We start from the raw sequence: 20,763 nt of genomic DNA on the forward strand, positions 1-20,763 counted from the left end.
CTAGCCACACCGTGCCGGATCTCTGACTTTCCAGACCCGGGAGCCAGCTTGCTGGGGACAGTCTGTCACGCAGCGCAGAGCCGGTCCACAGGCCCGGGCGAGGCTGGAACAGGGTCCCCCGGCTGTGGGGCTGGCTTCCTTCTAGCACGCTCTGTGCACGACGTGGGCCGGGCCGGTCCCGGCGGGCACCTGCTACTGATGGCTGAGCGAGGACGCACGCTCGGCGGGCCACGGTGGTGACTCCTGCCAGCCTCTTCCTTCCCCGCCGGGAGATGCAGGCCCGGGGCGGCTTCCCACAGCGTCCGTCAGCGGCCGCAGCCTCCCGCACGGCTCTGCTACGCAGGGGCACGAGCGCGCCTTCTCTCATCCCCGGACGGCCAGGCCTGGAGCCAACCAGCTCGGAGAGCCCGGGGCGGGCGCGTCAGAGCCCCCGGAAGGCTGGCTGGGATGGGGTGGGGGCCTGTGGGGCTGCAGGGGCTGGGAGGGTGGGGGGCAGGCGGCGCAGTGACCCCTCGTCCTCGGGGAGAACGGAAACAGCTTTAAAGTCTGCTTTAAAACCTCCGGAACCAGCAATTTTACGGCTCACAGAGTTTCTGAACTTGTCTCTCCCGGGGACGGACAGGGAGACTCCCGCCCCTGCCAACCGTCAAATGGGAAGAAAAAACCCAAACCCCGGAGACACGAACCTGCAGCCAGATTCTGGGGGAAGCGGGGTGGGGGGGACGGTGCCGGGAGGGAGCACGCAGCCCCCCAGCCCCGTGCCAGGACAGGGCTGTTCCCGGGCAACGGTGTGCGGAAGGAGAGACGGTACTGATGACGAGGGAGGAAATCCCAACCCAAAACAGAGCGAGACAGAAGGGGGGAGACGGCGGCCACTGCCCTTGGGCAAGGCCCACGTGGCGCAAGGCCTAGAACAGGGACCCCCAGCCAGACCGGACCGTGCCCCCAGGGGCCATGGGGCGGTGTCCGGGGACGGCAGCGGGGGTGCTCCGGGCACCGAGGGGCTGGGGGCAGGGCTGCTGCTGACCCCCCACCCCGAGGGCTCGGGACGCCCCCGCAGAGTGACCTGCCCAGATTGCCGGCAGCGTCGAGGGCCGGGGGGAGGGACCCTGTGCGGGTCTCGGGAGAAACGTGCCCACAGAGAGGACAGCACGGTCTGGACATCAGGTGAGAAACTCGGAGGGAGGAGCAAGTGCCTCCAGGAGCCCCCAGAGGCTGGGCTGGGGTCAGCCGCCGGCCCGCAGCAGGGTCACCCGCAGCGGGGATCTCCGAGAGCCCCGGGAGCGAGTCGGCGTTTGCACTTCAGTACTGGGCAGACGCAGAGCCTCTCTGACCCCCGACCCCGGCCTCCGCCGCCCACCTCTGAGGCCCCTCTGAGGCTCCCAGCACTGGGTCCCCCCAGCCCTGCCCGCGGCCTCCAGCATCACGGTCACCCCCTGGTGTGGGGCGGGCCGGCCACGTGAGGGCCTCCTCTGAGCCTTTGCGCATCCGTGACCTTTCGGCGGGTCGGGGGCGGGGAAGCTGCGGCGGGATTCCGCTAGGTGGACGTCTCCCAAGAGAAGCCATGGACCCCTTGGAAAACAGCGTCTCATGACTCTGCCTGTCAGCCTGGTCCTTTAGTGTGTGGGCTACGTCGGTCCCCGGGCAGCTATATTTAGAAAGGGCTGGGGACTCAGCAATGAATGAGTCCCCACATGCGAGGGGACAACAGCGCTGCAGGGCACGCCGGTGCCGCCGGGGGCTGCGGGCGCCGAGCCCAAGAATGAGCCGGCTCGTGGGCGCGGGCGGTGACCAAGGCTGACGCTGTGGCTGGTGCGGGAGCAGAGGAGAAGGCTCCCTCTGTCACCGGGGGGTGACTGCAGTCATGTGAGGGTTTGCAAGCCGGGGGGGCAGGGCTGGGACGCCGAGCGCTCCTGCTCTTGGCTTCCGAGCACGGAGGAAATGCCGTCACCCAGGCCCCGTGAGGGGCAGGAGGCCGGGGGAGGCGGGGAGGGCAGACCCAGCCTTCCCACCGTGGTTCAGGCGGGTCCTTCTCCCCGTGCGCCCGAGGAGCTCCTACGTCCCCAGCGAAGCCCTGGGAACGTCATCCCTCTGAGAAGGCGCACAGCCAGTCTGGCCCAGACCCCTTCTCGGGCTGTCCACTGCCCCGTGGACGTTCCGTGGGCCCTTTATGCGTCCCCTGTGGTCACTGTGACAAATGATCACCAACCTGGTGGCTTAAAGCCACACACACATACTATCTAAGGATTTTGGAGAAATCGGACATGAGCCTCCCAGGGCTACAACCCCGGCGCGGGCAGGGCTGGTCCTTCCAGGGCCCCAGGGAGACCGGCTCCTGCCCTTCCCTGCCCCACGGCCCTGCTCCGTCCTCCCCGCCGGCAGCGCGGGGTCTGCCCGTCTCTGAGACCCCCGCCCTCTGCCTCCTTCTTGTGACGACCTCGTGGGGATGCGAACCTCCCGGGAACCCAGGGTCACCCCCACCTCGGGGGCTGTGACTTGCTCCCCACTTCAAGGTGCCCTCTGCCATGGCAGACGTCATATTCACAGGTTCCAGGGACCAAGATGGGGGCTCCTGGGCACCTCAACTCCTCTCCGCTCTGCAGAAGAGGGCGGCCTGTCTAGGCACACGCGGAGGAGGACGGGCCTCGGACCTGGGCCGTCTGTGCCGGCCCCTTGCTCTTGGCCGCTGGGCCGCTGGGCAGCACAACGTGTCCCACAGCATCTGTGAAGTCCCCGGGGTGTCCCTTCCCACCTCTTGCTGTGGCTGGGAAGTCCGGGACAAAGCAGACCCAGGGGACCCTTCCTAAGCTGTCACGAGGGCATTTTCCACAGTGAAGAACAGGGACGAGTGGCCCTCCGAGAGTGAGACGGAGACTATGGGGCACGCAGGGTCTGCAGTGGGGTGTCACCGGGGTGGCTCTGTCTGTGGTCATCCCAAGTGGGGGGCTCCTGGCGTGGAGGGGTGGGGCCAGGGAAGCTGCTCAGCACCCCCAGTGCCCGGAAGGCCTGCAGGGAGCACCCCACCCCCAGGGCCGCTGTGCTGGCAAGGAGACCCCGGCCTGGGGATATTCGACCCCACAAGGCAGCTCTCCCATAAAATCCGTGTGCTGTGCTGGGCCCACCGGAGTCACAGGAGGAGCGTGGCTCCTGGCACGTGTTCCCGCTGCACACCACGCACCCTCGGTGTCCAGGCAGGCCGGAGCTCCGGAGGGGCCCCAGATGTCCACGCGGTGCAGACAGGAGGGCCTGGGGGGCCTCTCTGCACCGCAGCAAAGCACTGGGACGTCTGCGTGGAGCCCCCCTCCCCCGTTGAGTGCTAACCCACGTGGTCTGGATGGAAGCGTGACCCGGAACAGAGTAAAGGTACAGAGAAGCGAGAGGCCTCGGCCACGGGGCTGCTGGACCACAGGCTCATTGGGGGGTGGGGGCCACGGACCGGGAGCATGGAGCCACAGCAGGTCTGTGGTGCTAGGAGCGGGGTTTTGGTGTCGCGCAGGAAACCGTCCAGTTGGGACGACACCACGGCAGCCCTGGGACCCGGAGACCAGAGGGAGGGACCGGAGGGCCTGGGTGCCCACGGGTGGCTGCGGCTGGCCGTGGGGTGCCGGGTGCCAGCGCCGGGTTTGTGGGAAACCTCTTCTGGGAGTGAGTTAATCTCCACTCCCAATGGCCTCTGCCCCAAGATGAGGTTTCGATGACCCGTGCGGAATTTCTAACAATGAGATCAAGTGTCTGGTTCTGCTCACGCTGACATCCCCTTTCTCAACCGTCCAAATTCCATGACGCCTTTTCTTGTTACTGTAGGAAGGCAGCCAAGCCCGGGGCCGCCCGGGCCGTGCTGAGTCTCCTGGGACTCTGGCTGGAAGGGGAGCCCTGGCTGCCGCGGGCAGGGTCTCCGCAGGACCCCGGACCGACGGCGCACAGCACGTGGAGAACGCCCAGGATGCGGGAGTGTGACCTCGCGGGATCTGCGGGGACCTCTGCACGGCGGCCGGTGGGTTCTCCCGTGGAGACTCCTGACGTCGGCCCCGCCTCCACCCCCGCGAGCTCTTCCTTGCTGGCGTGGCCAGGGACAGCTATGTGTAGGAAGCCCAGGATGGACGGAGCAGTGCACGAGCCCCGGGAGCCGACGACAGCCCCGGTGACGGGCAGCAGGCACCCCAGCACACAGCCCCGCAGCTGCAGGGGAATGAGCTCGCCGGCACCCCGGGGGCCTCAGGGGCAGGGTCTCCCCGTCTCCAGTGAGGCTGCAAGCTGACACCTGCACGGCGGGCCTGGGGGACCCGGGCAGACAACGCCGTCGGGCTGCACCCAGACTCCTGACCCCCAGACACCGCGGGAGAACACACAGTGGAGACGGGGTCCTCTGTCCCGCAGCGTCACTAACCAGGACAGCGGAAGGGTGACTAGAGATCCCAGCGACATCGCAGGCCTGCAGGAGGCGGCGGGAAGACAGCCGATGTGCCTGTGCCCGACTCGTCCCAGGAGGTCATGCCAACCGCGCCTTCTGCTCCTAAAACGGACCTACCTGACTGCACAAATACCTACAGAGAATACAGGAAGAACGCGACATAATCGTAACGTCGCCCTCCTGACCCCAAGATCAGGAAAATCACGCTCCCGGAAGGAGCGGTTCTGCGTCCTGTTCAGGGGAGCAAGTCCGGGGCCACCCAGCAGGCGAGGGACAGAGTGAGGAGGGAGCCCTGCCGAGTCCGAGAAGGAGCCACGCCAGCCAGCGAGGAGGTCCGCTGATCGGCTCCAGGCCAAAGACCACCTGAAACGAACACGTGTCACCGGGCCCGGCTCTTCGCTTCCTGGAACGCCAGCGGACCTCCCCGGGAGCAGCGGCGGTGCCCAGCGGTCCGGGGCTCCCCGGCCCGTCAGACAGCTCGCCGGGCCCAGGCCTGCCTCGACCCCTGCTGCTCGTGGCCCCGGGGGCTCCTGCCGGTGCCCACACGGGTCCCCCGCCCGCACCGGGAGGGACACAGGCTCTTTCACGCCCGCCCCGCCGAGGCAGGGAGCAGGCGGGAGCCAGGCTCCGTTCTGTGTCTCAGCGCCCACACCTGCTGCTTCAGGCGTCTGGGAAGACCTGTCCGCCATGCCCTCGGCCTAGGACAGCCCCACTTCCTGCACCGGGACACCCTCCACAGCACGCTGGGCCTGCTGGGTCTTCCCCGTCCCCTGCCCACACCCCCTCAGAAACCGCACCACTCACCATTTAAAATATACACTTCAGTGCTTTTTGGTATATTACATGGTCGGTTTTTAAAGTGCAAACATATGGTAAAATGTATATGTTAACAGAACACTTGTTTTAACCATTTTTTAAAAAATTAAGTAGGCTCCACACCCAATGTAGGGCTCGAACTCACAACCTCAAGACCAAGAGCCGTGTGCTCTACTGACCGAGCTGGCCGGGTGCCCCAGTTTTCACCATTTTCAAGTGTGCAGTTCAGTCGGATTAAATATATTCACAGTGTTGTGCAACCACCGCACTCCATCTAGTTCTAGAACATTCCTTTACTCCAAAGCAACCCTGTCCCCAACACTTGCCCTCCCATGGCCCCCACGAGCCCCCTTCCCGTCCATGGAGGGGCCTGTTCTGGGTGTGTCACACCCTGTGGGGCCTCCTGTGTCTGGTTCCCTCCCTGCGCGTCGTGGGCTCAGGGTCCGCCCCCAGGGCAGCGCGTGGGGGCCTCACTCCTGCTCAGGGCCGAGGGATGTTGACATGTTTTATTCATCCGTTCACCGGCTAACGGCCCCGAGGGCTCTGAGAGGCCATGCAGCTGGGCAAGTGGCCGTGCCGCTTGGGAGGCCAGGAGCCGGCGAGCTTTCCACGTCTGCAAGGCTGGGCCACGGAACGCCCAGGCGTGTGGTCAAGCATTATTCTGGATGATTCTGGGAGGCTCTTTCTGGATGAGACTGACCTCTAAACCAGGGGGCTTTGTGAAGACAGGAGGACGCTCTGCGGTCCACGACCTGACTTCCCACTTTGAGGACCGGGGACGGGAAACACCAGGGAAACCCGAAGCCGGCAGGAGGAGGGGGTCACAAACACGGAGTGGAGACCGACGGAACAGACTAGAAGTACCGCAGGAACGTCCACGAGAGCCGAAGCCGGTTCTCTGAAGTGACAGACGGTGCTGTGACCCGCCCGCCGCCCGACGCAGAACAGCCGAGACGAGGCGCACATCGCAGGACGGGAGCGAGGCAGTCACCTGGAGCTGGAAGGGGCTGGGGGGGCTGGGGTGGGGGGACACCGAGAACGACCAAGGCCGGCACCGGCAGCGGCCGAGCCAGCGGGAAGCGCACACGTGCCCCCGCCCCCGGCTCAGGGCCCCCTCGCATCTACCAGAGACCCATTCCAGCCCCGGGGGTCGTGCGAGCTTAGACCCCGGCCTCGCTGCATCTCTGCGACATTCTTGGGAAGCCGGGGATGTCACTTCCGTGGCAGAGATGAGAGGAATCCGCCGAGTGGGATGGAGCCGGGAGCGGCCGGCCTGGGGTCCGCACGCGGGTTTCCTGGCTGCGGGCCCGGAGCTCTTTCCACGGCGACGCGACGCCCCGTGTGTCCTGCGCGCACCGAGCACGGTGGGGTGCTTGGTCCTTTTTCTAAAAAACAACAGATTCCTAACTCATGACGTAAGGTAGAATGCTACCTACCTTCCCCAGTCTTTCCAAAGAGCACCGCTTTCCCCGCAAAGAGAAGGGAGGGACGGAGAGAGAGGAGCCCGGTTCAGTGGTTTTGACTTAACCGCCTCCCGCTTTTCTTGGGGAAAGACTTCACTGTCGCCAAAAACGTGGCGTGTGAACGGAACCCGCCGCGGCCTCCCGAGGGCCTGGGCTGGGGTTCTGAAGAGTCTGCTTTACTCTCCACAACCCAGCCCGTGGGGAGAGACCCCCGTGTTTCGCAGGGGCAGGGCGGGGGCACCGAGCGTTCCTCTGGGACCCGCACTACCCCGTTCCGGAGCTCGACGGACACACCAGTATCAGAAAAACAAAACGCTCAGGAACCGAGCCTTGAAACGTCACGCTGGGTGTTTTTCCACGTCTGGTTTTCTACTTTGCTGGAAGCCACGTGCCGGGACCGAAGAGGGAGAGGCGGAAAACACAGACTCGGGACGAACCGATTAACCCCGGGCGGCGGAGGTGACGGGCACCCGGGCACAGGAAGGCATGGGATCTGAGGCTGGCCGCCGAGGGCCAGCAGGCCAACAGGAAGGCCAGGAAGTCCCGGGATCACGCTGGGGGACGGCACTTTGGAGCTGTTGTTTTCCAGGGAGCGGGAGCCCTGCTCTGGGTGGAACCCTGGACAGAGCTCAGTCTCCCTCTGGTACTGGACACCCACACGGCAGGACCATCCTTGGGGGCCACCGTGTCCAGCTGTCAGGGTGAGTCCGAGGCTGAGAGCCAAGCTACACCGCATGTTGCCTCAGCTGCCCCGAGAACGGACCCCCGGGGAGGTCCCCCTTTCCTGCTTCCTGGCAAGCACGGCCACGAGGGAGAGGCGAGTGTCCCGCCCCACTGCATGGCTGTGGCCAGCGCCGGCCTCCTGTGGGTCTGAGGAAGCTCCAGGCTACGGAGGCCAGGCAGATGCCTTCGTCTGGGTCCCCCAGGGGACCCTGCAGCGGCTGGGACCACCACAACTGGAAAAGAAGGCAGCCAGACCCTCAAGTCTGGGGTGGGGGCGTGGCGCTGGTCCTTGGGGCTGATTCTGCTGTGGGCTGGTCCTGGGGGGTCAGCAGAAGCCCCTGTCCCTGGGCTTCTGCAGGCCATGCTCTTTCCCTCCAGCTCCCACCATCCGCCATGCTCCGGAGAGCCGGCCCCCTCCTCTGCAAACATTAGCTCTTTCCACAAACCGACAGGGTTTTTTCCACTTACACAAAGGGTCATGCCGCCACTGCCACTCCCGGCCACACGAGTCTTTCTCCACCGCCCTGGGCTCCCGGGGGGGCGAACACCACCGGCTGGGGGTGGGGAGCTGACATCGGGTGGAAACCTTCCCCACGGCCCGGCGGGGGAGGCCCAGCGCCTCGGACGCAGGGAGGAGGCAGCTGCGTGGTTTTCTCTAAAGCACGGCTCTTCCAGGGCCTCCCGCGGCCTCCCGCGGCCGACCACTCTCTGCCGCCTGGCCGCATCCCTGGCCCCCCCGCGCTCCACTCCGGGAGCACTCGCTGGAGCTGAAACAACCAAAAATGTCCCTAGGTATCACCTGTGTCCCCTGGGGAGCAGACTCACTCCCAGGTGAGACCCCCTGCGTCAGGAGGTCCCACTGACCCCCAGGAGACTGCGTTCGGCAGCCACCGGGCTCCAGAGGTCCTGGGACACTGCACGCGCTTCACGACACACGCTGAGTGGGGGCGACTCACAGACGCTGGGGTCGCCCTGGTTTGTACCCTCTGACCCCGGGGATTTACTCTCGTGTCCAGCATGAGCAGGGACTAGACTTCACTGCTTTTTCAGATAACGTGGGGTCTCCCTCGTGGCCCAACATTTGGAGCCGGGTCACTCTCGGCAGGGGCGTCCCGGGCACCGCGGGCGCCGAGCAGCATCGCGGCCCCACCCCCTCGATGCCAAGAACAGCCCCCGTCACGATGACCACAGACATCCCCAGACATGGCTCCGGGCCCCGTGGGGACAGAACCAGCCCCGGTGAGACCCGTCTTAAGGGAGAGCCTGAGTGAGAGCCACGTGGGGACCCTCCGCTGGCCAGGCTAGACAGGGTGGGTGGGAGGCAGCCCTGGGGGTGGGGCCGTCCCAGCGGGCCAGGCCTCGGCCCGTCTGCGCTGAGCACCGCACTGTCTGCACAGTCCTTTCTCGGCTTTGCCTAACTGCTAAAATCCCTGAGTGACCGCAGTGACTCTCGGAGGGGGCGGGGTGGGGGGGCGCGGTTCTCAGTCCTCCTCGGACACACGCAGGGCAGTGACCCGTTCCAAGCTGAGGTGGGACGAGGCGCTCAGCTCGGGCTATGACCGCTGAGGTCCCTCTCCATCCTGACTGCGTGGTAACTGAGGTCTTCAAACAGTCGCTCGAGGGCCACGAGGTCAAGGTCACGTATGGATTGGCTGACGAGAGCGTGACCGACACTCGTGGGAACCGAGTCCGGCGAGGCCCTGGGCGCTGCACGGCGTGCCCGCTAACTCGGCGTCCACGGCGACTTCCCGGGACAAAACTGCCCCCGCCGAGAAGCTCTGCAGACGCGCACGTGAACACAGACACACACGCCGCGCGGAGCGGCCGCCACCGGATGCTTCCGTCTCTTCTCGAAGACATTTGCCAGGAAAACCAACGCATAGGACGCGGATGTCCACGCACATCCAGGCTGGGTACGCCCCTGGAGACAAATCCGGGTGTGAACCCTGAGTTCAGAGGTACAGGGGCTGACTCGCCCTCCAGAAAGGCTGCAAGAAGGTCCCCGCAGAGCCCCGGGCGCTCTTAGCCATCACCCGCCAACACGGCCAGGAGGCCCCGGGGCGCGGACTCAGCCGCCTCGGGTTTTCCCACGCCCCCTTGTTGAGTGTGTGCAGAAGCGTGGACGGAGCATCCCTCACAGCGTCTGGCCTGAGGGGCCGTGAGGGGGGTCCCCGCGGCGTCCCTCTAGGGGACTGTCCGGACAGCACCAGGCAGGCCCAGGGCGCTTACCACAGCGATGCCGGAAGGAATCACGTACCGCATACGCTATAGAGAGCCGCGTGGCAGTGGGGGCGGGGGCTCCCAGGGTCGGGGCCAACGCGCCTGGGTCAAGCTGACGGGTCACAGGGCCGTGGCAGCTGCCGCTGAGGGCCGTGCGGCGTTGGAGGGGGCACGACGCGTCTCCCCACGCGTCATAAGACGATTTTCTCTTCTTTCCTCTACGCTCCTGAGAAAGGAGTCAGGACCGCACTTGCAGCGCGGCCCCGACGCCCTGCAGACATGCGCTGCCTGTGGCTCGCTCGCCTGGTAGCCGGGAGAGGAACACTCCAGAATGCCTGGCTGACTGACTCCCTGCTTTTCCACGAGCAAGGCCCTTCTTTATATGCCGGAGTGGGTGGAGGCTTTCACATGCCTGCACGTGTGCACGCGTGTGTGTGTGTGCGCGTGTGTGGAGGGGGTCGCTGGGGCAGGGGGTCTCCCCTGGGGCGATCCTGCCCTCTGGCACAGTGGGCCGTGTCTGCGGACGTCTGCATCTGTCACGAGTGGGAAGTCTGGGCACAAAGCAGGCGGGGCCCCGGGATGCTGCTTGGCCCCCCCCTGTGCCTGGAAACCCCCCGTCCCGCCAGAGAATGACCCGGCGGGTGCGGGGGCCACTGGTCTGGGTCACTTTGCAGCCACGGATGCCCTGCGGCTCTCCGTGCCCACAGGGACCCTGGCCCCGGTCTGCGGCTTTGCCTCCGGGTGCCGCTGCCTCTCCCTTGTCTTTCCAGCTCCCGGCGCCGGGGCCTCTCCTGGAAGGACCACAGACAGGTCGTCTGTCTGCCCTTCTCCTTGGTAGGTCTCGGAAATGCCGAGCAAACCGCCCGGCACAGGAAGCTGCCCCGGGCAGGGAAACGAATGGGAAGTGCTGCTTCTCGACTGTGACAGCTCTTCTGGGGAGCCGGCGGGCAAGACCCCGCCTGGGCACCTCTCAGAAGTGTCTCTGGGTTCTGCTTCTCGGAACGAAACCGGGCTCACGGCTACCATCCACGGCCTCCGCCCACTCGGGTCCTGCCCGTAACATCCAGCAGGTTCGGAAGACTCAGATGGGAGTTGACTGTGACCCTCAGGCACTAGACACCCCGCAGCAGCTGCCCTCGTGCCCCTGGGGTCAGGGGCTGTCTGTCCTTCCGTCCGGCAGGAGGGTCCCCACCGGCCACAGTGCAGGGAGGCACACCCACTGCCTTTGTTTGTTTGTGTTAACGTGACCAAGAAGTAAACCTCACGTATGTTCAGCTGAAAGCAACGCTTACTCTCAGTATCTAGGACGGGGTCCTCCCCACCCCCGCCTGTGACACAGCAGAGTCACTCTCTGGGGGCGCGTCCCCGGCAGCATCCCCGGCCCCACCCCCTCCACGCCCCCACACCAGGAGCATCGAGTCCCGACAGACAGCCACAGATGTCCCCAGACCCGGCTCTGTGTCCCCTGGGGGCAGGGCTGCCTCCACCTGCGCCCCCCCAGCACCCCCGCGCTGGGATTACTGAGTGCGCGTCTCTGAACCGCTCCACCGTCTTCATCCTGAGGAGGGATTTTTAACACAACCGTCGACCTTACTTTTTAAACATTTATTTGCCCTGAGATAATGGACATATGGTACCGCGAATTTGGCAAGACCGTCACCAAGGTAACCGTCAGCTGATCTGGACATTTCTACCCACCCCCTTCCCTGGTCGGAGAAGGATGGGGGGCGCTTATGCAAGTGTGCGCGCGCGTACATGCACACACACACACACACACACACACACACACACACACACAGGCAGGCGGTGCTGGGGGGGCGGTGGCAGGACGAAACCAAAGGACGGGCTGCGGAGTAGGGAGGCAGTTCTGTGCACGGACTGTTCCGGCTCCTCTAAAGGACGGGCAGTTCTCGGCGAGACGAAAATAATGTCTGCTGCTTGCAGTGGGATGGAGACTGTCCCCAGACTCACGCTCTCCTGGAAGCTCACCCCGCGGCCTCATTTGGAAAAAGGATCTTTGCGGACAAGGACGTGAAAGGTCATCCTGGATTGAGGGCCGGCCTCGAATCCCACACCGGGTGTCCTCCTCCGAGAGTGGGGGGGTCTGATTCTCAGACACACAGCGGGAGGCCACGGGGCCACGGAGGCCCACACTGCAGGGCGGGGGGCTGGAGCCCCGTGGAGTGGGAGAGGCAAGACGGACCCTCCACGGGGAGCAGGGCTCTGCGACACTTGCCTGGGGGCTTCTAGCCTTCAGAAGCCGAGAGCGCCGATTTCTGTTCTAAGCACCGAGTCTGGGTTATTTGTTGCAGCCGCCCCAAGGAAAGGACACGTTGGTCATTAAGAAAAGAAAAAAGGACTTGGCTGTAGGAGTTCTGTCTCTCTGGAGCTGTGACATGCCAGGACCCCAAGAGAGAAGGGTCCCCCCTCACTGGACTGACAGACTCCCGGCACTTGCGGGAAGCGCAGGAAACGTCACCTCACCCCCTGCCCCAGCACAACAGCACCCCCACCTCTGGGCGGTTTGCACAGGAGGAAGGGCCTGGTGGCTCCTTCCCTCAGGACGAAATCCATGCAAAGCGCAGACGTCTAGGATCAGGAACCAGGAACACCAGGCTCCCAGACCTCAGCATCACCCGGGGCTTCAAGGTACACAGATGTCACATCCCGCCCCAAGTGGATGGTCCGGATGTATCCCGCCCGAGGGGTCCCAGCCGACTGTCCAGCTCAGCGGAGGGCGGGACCCGCGAGTGAGGCCAGGGCTCCGTCCCAGTCCCCGCAGGAAAGTGAGGACCTGGAGGTCCGATGCGTTTAGTGCCCCCAGATGGTGAGGGTGGGGATTATGTGCAAGTGTTTAATGACAGCAAGAAACAGAAATAAAGAAACAAAAAATTAAATTCCTGCCCTAAGGGGACTGTGTGTGTGTTGGGGTGCAGATTAGAGGTACACAAACAGCTGATTACAGTGTATGGATAAAGTGGTGAGTTACAAACATATTTTTTTTCTGTAAAAGGCCAAATAGTAAATATTTTTGGTTTTGTGGGACACATTATCACCGTTCCAACGATTCAACCCAGTTGCTGCCGTAAACAACACATAATGGGTGTGCCGTGTGTCAATAAAACTTTATTTGCAATGACGGGCAGAGGGCCAGGTTGGTTTGCCGGCGGCAGTTTGCAGAGCCCTGACCGGGAGGGATGAACAGACTCTGAAGTAAAGAAACGGCAGCTCCTCGTAAGCTTAAAATGCAGTTTCTATCACCCAGAAGTTCTGTTTCTAGGCATCTACCCCAAAGAGATTAAAACATGTGTCCACACAAAAACGTGTGCACAAATGTCCACAGGAACATTACACGTGATAGACCAAGCACAGACACAACCTAACGTCTACCACCCCAGTGAATGGACAGATTACACACATGCACGCGCGCGTGCGCACACACACACGCACAACGGAACTCCACCGCCAGCAGGCGCGAGGCCCCCATGGGCTGCCCCAGGGACCGACCCTGAGCCCACGATGCTCAGGGAGGGGACCAGGCACAGTTGGCCACATGGGTGTGAGTCCACGCATGTGACACGCCCAGACCAGGCTCCTCCACAGATGGGAAGGGGGTTCGTGGGGGTCAGGGGAGGGAGGAATGGGGCATGGGGTTATTTCGGGGATGATGAAAGTATTCTGGAATCAAGTAATGGCGATATAAGTGCACAACCTTGCGAATGGACCCAAAACACTGAAATGGATACTTCGAATGCGTGAGTTTCTGGCCTTGAGCGACAGCCTTGCTTTTCTTAACGAAGGAATTAAGTAGGGAGCCTGCTTGAGTAGACGGTGCCCGCGACAGGGCGCAGGGTGGGGCTGGAGGCCTGTGGGAGGCCCACGTGGGGCCGGTGCTCGGGGTCTGGGCCGGGACGCGGGTGGTCGGGGTGGAGTCGATGGGGGTCCGGGGCCGAAGCCAGGCTGTGCTGAACGCGGGCGAGTCTGCTGCGCGGAGAGCCCGGGCCCCTTACTGGGGCGTGGAAGGGTTTCCAGGCCGGCAGTGGTGCGTCTGGGATAGAAGGGACTGACAGGGCCTCGTTTTGACTTGGGCGGTTCCTCCCCATGAAGACGCTCGACGCACGTCACGACCGCGCCGGGGTAAAGATCGGTGCGATCAGCCTGGAACGTTGCATGCCGTGGTCTGCTGACTTCAAAAGAGACTAATACAGCCTGCGGGCTTCACGGCGAGGCGGAGCCGCAGAGCGGGGGGGGGGACGAGGGGACAAGGAGACACCCCGACACGCGTGGGCCTCGCCGTGACGGGAGGGGAGGAATCTGCATGGCTGGGGTCAGGGACGGCGGAGGTTCAGGGCAGCCCGTCCGCACCCAAACCGAAGAGCAGGGCCGTGGGCGGGGGGAGCAGGACCCGAGATCAGGTAAATGGGGCGCGTCTGCTCTCTCAAGGGGCAGCAAGGCCGAGGCCAGACACAGAGGCACCCTCTCCCCTCGGGGCCTCTGGTGCTTGGGGTCCGGCTCCCGAGAGCACGCCGGAGCCTCCGAGAGCCTCCGAGAACCTCCGAGAGCTCCGAGAGCCGCGTGGTGGGGCTCCCTGACGGCGTCGGCGGGGGGCTGCCCCGACGTGCAGCGGCGAAGGAAGGGCGGCCTCTGCTCACGAGGACCCCGCAGCGGGCGTGTACGGGCCTTTCTGGAAACCGTCCTTCACGAGGCCGTCCAGGCCCCCGAAGATGAATCACACCCAGATACTCCGACACACACGGTGTGCACGCGTGCCTACGCGCACGTATACTTACCCATTTACACACATGCGTGTGCGCACACACACGCACACACACATACACACACACTGCAGCTAATCCACACGGAAGCACAGCTCGTCAACGGGAGAACCGTGGCACGGAGAGCCTCGTGGAACCCACTAAACAAAGCTCTAAGTCGGGGCACTAACAGCCCGTCACTGTCCTGACTCTTGCACGAACGTCTGTGAAGTGACGGGAACTCTGCTGATACAGACGGCTGCTGACATCTGGGAGGTCCTGGGCACGGCGGGGGGCAAAGTGTCCCCGGCCCCTCCCCTTCCATGCCCACAGCCATCCCCGACACCATCCAGCGGCCCTGGGACCAGGCCACCCCTATTGAGAACCGATACTAGAACCACCCCCCCCACCCAGGAACTTGGAGCAGAGTCCACGGGGGCCACGCAGAGCCTGACCGGGCCTCCAGTCGGGATGGAAGTTTGCTCCCCATAGCCACCCCTGGGAGGAGCCCTTGGAACCTCGGCTTTTCTCTCTGCACGACGGGTTCTCGGCGCCCGTCGGAACTTGGGCGTGGCGGAGAGACTCGCACCACAAGCGCTTGGAAGCCCCGGGCCCCTGCCAGGAGCCATGGACAGAGACGGCCCCTGAGAAAAGTCTCGGCGGCAGGCGGGATGTACTAGGAGGGTTTTCAGGAATAAGCGGCCCCGACCCCAGTACAAAAACAGCCAAGGCAGTGCACAAGCAACCCCCACACGAAGCCCCAAACCTCTGAAGAGACGGCCGGCTCTGACAGACGACGGGGCGACGGTGCACAAGCCAGGCCTTGTCCGGCCCCCACTGCCCAGGGTCTGAGACCGCCAGCGCCCGCACCTGCCGGGGCCTGCCGCATGGGGCCCTGCCCCGTCCTGGGAGCCTGGGACCATCAGCCCGCCTTCTGGAAGGGACCTGGAGACGGCAGAGCCGTCCGGAACCTGCCGGCAGACGCCTGGTCAGACCTGGTCCCGCCCACACCACAGGGTAACGGCCAGCGTGGCCCAGGGTCTGCTGAGGGCAAGGGTGGGCTGGTCGCGTGCCACCGACTTCCTGCTCCCAGGGCGAGGCCTCTGACCCCTAAGGGGGGCTTCCCCGGTCCAGGGGACATCCCTGCCAGAGCCCTGTGTCCTGCTCAGCAGCCGGGCCAGCGGGGGTGCCCCCTCCCCTCACAGGCAGGGGCCCCTTCTGTGCGCTCCCGGGGCAGCCCCCACCCAGGACCACAGGCCGGAGCTCCAGGGAGCGGACACTCACTCTCACGGTCCTGGAGAGCAGACTCCGGACCGAGTCCTCTCTGGACCCATCTTCTGTGGCACGGGGACCTCAGGCCGGGCCCACACCGCCTGAACTGTCTCTGCTCCTTTGTCGGAGGTCAGCGGACACTACGTGTGGGCTCTGTTTCTGGACAAGGTCAGTCCTTCACCCAACCATGGTGGCCGCGGCACGCAAGGCCTGAGGCGGGCAGTGTCAGCCTCCTGCTGGGCTCCCTCGGGCCACACCCCGCGGCTAGCCCGGCTCTCCCCGCCGCCCCTGACCCCCCTCCCTCCCGAGGCTCCAGGCGCCCCCCGGTCTTCCCCACCCTGCACATCTGTGCGTCCAGACTGGCCGCTTCTTGCAGGAACGCCTCTCTCCCACCTTCCCTCCCACACATCTGCAAAGACTCTCTTTCCCGACAAGGTCATTTCAGAGGTTCCCGGTGGACGGAAACTGGTGGGGACACTATCTGACCCACTCCGGGCTTGCTGTCTTGTGGGGATGTTGACCCCTGTCTGAGGTCTGGGGTCCGAGGGCGGAGGTGGGGTGCCCCTCACGGGCCCACATGCAGCAGCCTTGCTGCCGGGCCCTGTGAGCTTCGGGTGACGGGGGGCCCCCGGGGTGGGCGCCGGCAGCTCACCCAACGGGCAGGAAGCCAGCTCGCCGCCCCCACAGGACCTTTGCTTCCTTCCTGCCCCCTCCTGGGGCGAGTGCAGCTGCTGCTCACAACGGCTTCTTGCATATCGCCAGCGCTGGGGAGCTCACTCCCCTCCAAGAACAGCTCAAGCCCTCACCGCGCAAGGACGGAGACCCGACCGCTTACCTGCGCCGTGGGCGGGGCTCCGACATGGCTTCACGGAGCCACAATTCACACACCCCACACTTGGCCCATCAAATGTCTGCCCAGCCATCCCCGCGCTTAATGTCAGAACACTCTCGTCACCCCACAAAGAAACCCCCTACCCTTGGCTGTCACCCCCAACTCCATTCCTCCCTCAGCCCCTGGAGACCACTAACCCCTTTCTGGGGATTTCTGCGGTCCGGCTTTAAGCCAATCAGCTATCGGTCAGACACAGACGCTCCACCGTCTCTGCGAATCCCCGAAGGACCTCTCCGCTCCGCTCTTCCGAGTTGCCGGCATCCCACCGCTGTGCAGAACGCGCGGGACCCCGGGGACCGGTGCGAAGGTTCCCGGAGGGGCACCGCGGGTCACGAGGGACGGGCTCCCTGACTTTCAGGGGGCCACTGGGATCAGCACCTGCCTCCCACCGGGTGTCAGCAACTAATCCTGGGGAGGGGCTGATCCCAGGGGCACGGCCAGACGACACAGCCCTGCCCCCACATCGGTGTGTCCTCTGTGTCCTCTGTGTCCTGGGCCCGCGGGCTGCTCTGTCCTCGGCAAACCATCGCAGCGCAAAACCGACACTCACCTCCTGGGGTTCTTGGTCCGAGATGCCGGGGAGCAGGGCCTGGGTGTGACAGGCTGCCGGGGCCACAGCTTGAGAGCCGCAGCCCCGCGTGGGGACGGACCGCGCCGCGTGTGTCCATCTACGTCGACAGACACACTCCTCAGCTGCCGTGACCCTGCTGCTGTGAACGGAGGGTGTGCGGACACCTCCCCGAGTCCCCGCGTGCCGTTCGCTCCGCAGACCTGCAGGCCCAGCCGCTGGAGCACACAGTAGGTCTGTTTCTAATTGTCTGAAGAAGACCCAGACCCGGCGGGCGGTTTTCCACAGCAGCTGCCCCATTTCACAGTCCCACCAGCCGTGCACAAGGTCTCAGCTTCACATCAATACCCGCCCGAAGCCCCTTTCTCATCCGCACCGCACGATGGGCTCGCGGTTTCCCCACCGGCTGCCGGGAGGCCCCTGAGAAAGGACCACACCTGTGTCGGGCTTTGTTCGGTCCCGGGGGAAAGGGTGTCCCTGGGTGCCGGGAACCCGAGCAGAGACCCGAGCTGGACCCCGTCGTGTGTGCACGTGTGTTCGGGCCATGCTTGGCCGCTCTGGAAAGCCGCTAGGAGAGGAGCAGAGCAGAGAGGGGACCCACCCTCGTGAGCGCACACGCACACACACGCACGCGGCACGCATACGTGTTCCCAGAGCAGGGGTCGCGGGGCTGGCGGCCCCGGCGGCTGAGTCTCCCACCCGAGGCTGGGCAGCCCCGGGTGAGGTGCGGGCGTGCAGCGCGGGCGGCCCGGGAGGCCGCAGCAGAACAAACACACGGGGTCAGTCCCAGCGGCGCGGGGCCGGCCTGCACGTGCGGCGCGGGGAGTCCACGCGGGGCGGGGTCTGCTCCTTCCTGCAGGGCGGCTGTGGCTTCCGGACACGTGCAGGGCCCCCGGGGGACGGGGCCGCCAGGGAGGGGGCCAGGCTAACCGCGGCACTGGTTTGCTCTGAGCTCAGGGACTCTAGTCGCAGGGCTGCAGGCTGGGCCCCGGCCAGCGGATGTTTTCCAAGCTGCTTCACACACTCCCCACCGAGTGTCTCCGTGCAGGGGGTCCCTGCTCCGAGGTCCCCGAAGCCAGCTGGGGTTGCTGTCTCCCCAGGAGCCCGAGGACGGCCCGTCTCTGCTCGGGCGGGTTGCTGGTACAGTCGCCTCCTCGTGGCTCCTTAGGCTGGCTCAGTGCCCAGCGGCCACCCTGGGGTCCTAGCCACGTGGCTCCCTGCAGGACCCCTCCTAACGTGGCAGCTTGCTTCTTCACAGCCAGCAGTGGAGACAGTGTGACTTAGGGGCTGCTGAGCGGGCGTTATGTGACCGAACGAGCTCACGGCGCGTCTGTGACCTTTATCATGTTCCCCAGGCCGGAGGCGGTCTTGCCCACATGCAGGGAGAGGAGCTTACCCGAGGCACGGAGCCCGCGGTGAGGGTGCAGACCATGGAATCAAGTCTCCGAGGTGCCTGAGACCGTGGCCCTGGGCCCTGAGGACGGTTTGCTGAGGTGCCGGGGCTCTCAGTGGGGAGACGCCTGTCCGCACGTCCCTAAAGTGGGGAGGCCCTTCCGATGGCGTTACGGGCCAGTACGTGTGTCATCGACATGTAGAATTCACACATGGAGGTATTAGGTGCACTGTGCACCTGTCGTTATGAATAAATCTAGAAAGAAAGGCAAAGGTTTCCTACAGGAAGCGTCGCGGGGTCTGCACGCAGCACCACGGAGTGGCGGGAAGACGTGAGTTGTCAACGAGGGGCTCCGAGGTTGCCGGGACGCGCGGGAGGCCAAGCGGGCCCTCAGAGAGGCAGCCCCCCGCACTCGCCCCAGACGCAGCTTTATAAAACGATTTGTGTTTCTCCTATTGGACGGAGTCTCTTCCTGACCCTTAGTTCAAGTCTCCAAGCTAGCTAGCTGTGCTGTCGACACCTAGCTGTGCTGGGGTGCGTACCCCAAGTCAGTCAGCTTGCGGGGCCGCAGGGCTGGCGAGGGGCCCCAGGGCTCGGCCCACTGCTGGAGGCCCCAGACCCCATTACTGCGGAACCCGGAGGACCCAGCAAAGAAGCGTTGCTTGCTGTCCCTACGGGCCACCTCAGCACGGCTGACATCAGGCCAGCTCATTTCGGGGGGCGTCCTGGGCACGGGGAGGTGTGCAGCAGCCCCCCGGGTCCCAGGACCAGCCGGCCCCAACGCCAGCAGAGTCGGGCGCAGAAACCCCGCTGGAAAGGATTCCCACGTCACACGGCTGGGACGGGGTGGAGCAGGGCTGGAACCTGTGTCTCCTGCTTCCCGGGTCGTGGGGTGTGGATCCCAGACTGACCCTCCCCCTCTGTGGAAAACAACCGGCCCTGGCCAGGGGCCAGCATCACTGGTCTGCGAGGGGCCAGGAAATGGCCAGAGAGAGGCTAAAAGGGAAAACATCCTGAGAATGCAGACTGTCCCCTCCCCAGCTGTGGCCCTCACCCGCCCACCATGGCGGACTCCGGGTTCCTGCTCCCGCCTGCACGGGTCTAGGTGCACAGGCCGGGTTGGTGGCCACCCACACACCCCCGACACGTCTTGTGGGACTCCACGTCGTTCCAAAACTTCAGGGAGTTAGCAGGAGCAAAGGAGCCCCCTCCCAGCAGCGCCGGCCACCATCTCCAGCCGTGGGGCGCCCTGTCCTGCACAGCGGCGGGCTGGACAGGCCCTCAGAGCTCTGGCCAGTGGCTCACCCGGGACCCCAAAGGGCCCCAGCTCCCCCACACCGGCCATCGGGCTGGTTCCGGGAACTGGGTGGGCCGGGAGACGAGGGACAGTGGGACCGTCAGAGAATGGGTGTCGGGAAGGCGTGGAGGGACCGGCCGACTGGCTGGGAGGAGTGAGACAGCAGGGCTCAGGGCCTCTGAGACCGGGGTGCAGAGCGGCTTCAGCTGCCAAGTGCTGGGAGCGTTGGCCTCTAGTCTGGAAGTGTTCCGGGTAACAAGGTGGGGACACAGGCGTCCTCGGGTGTCACCTCCTCGGGACACTGGAGGATGGGCCAGTAGGCCACCCACTGGAGGAGTGAGTGGGAAGGCAAAAGATACTTTTCTAGGCATCAAAGAGGCAAACAACAGGGGTATAAACCCTGCTGTCCGGGAACTGTCGGAACAAAAGACCCGCTCCGCGGCTTCACTCCGCACCAAGCTGTTCCGTACCACGCGGAGGCCAGGAGTCCAAAATGGGCCTCCTGGGGCCAAACCCCTCGTGGGCAGGGCTGGCCCCCCTGACCCAGGGGGACCTTGACGAGGTCCCCTCTGTCACGTGAGGGGACACGTCCACAGGTCTTCCAGGACAAGGATGTCTTTGGGGACCAGTGTGGATGCACACACACCATTCTAAGAAGAATCTTTAAAATGACTGCCTGTGTTTAAAATCAGGATGTTGTAACCGCCCGGGTGACCCACACCCCAGGTTTTGGTAACTCCTCATATTGGGGGATCTACCACTCTGCCCCGAGCCCACCCACCAGCCTGCTGCTGACAGTCTCCAGGCTGCCTGTCTTTCAAACTCAGTTCAGCTACCGCCTCCTCCAGGAAGCCTTCCTGGCCTTGCTTTTCCCTGGACAGGCTGCCTCAGCGCCGTTTCCTTCTTGGCCACTCCACTCGGCTGCATCAGGCTTTAAGCAGTCTGCAGAACCCG

At 64.7% G+C, this 20,763-nt stretch overlaps 1 protein-coding gene and 1 long non-coding RNA gene across 2 annotated transcripts in view; one reads left to right on the plus strand and one right to left on the minus strand.

The window, feature by feature from the left end:
* The window catches only part of GNG7 (G protein subunit gamma 7), a 61,915-nt gene that overhangs the window by 18,323 nt on the left and 22,829 nt on the right, over positions 1-20,763 (minus strand). The window lies entirely within an intron of this gene.
* Positions 1,199-5,246, plus strand: LOC309858034. The gene is made up of 2 exons (XR_014308015.1): positions 1,199-3,363; positions 3,805-5,246. It is a non-coding gene; the product is annotated as an uncharacterized lncRNA (long non-coding RNA).

This window comes from Mustela nivalis, assembly GCF_964662115.1.
Source record: "Mustela nivalis genome assembly, contig: HAP1_SCAFFOLD_1774, whole genome shotgun sequence".
In the NCBI taxonomy this organism is placed as follows: domain Eukaryota; kingdom Metazoa; phylum Chordata; class Mammalia; order Carnivora; family Mustelidae; genus Mustela; species Mustela nivalis.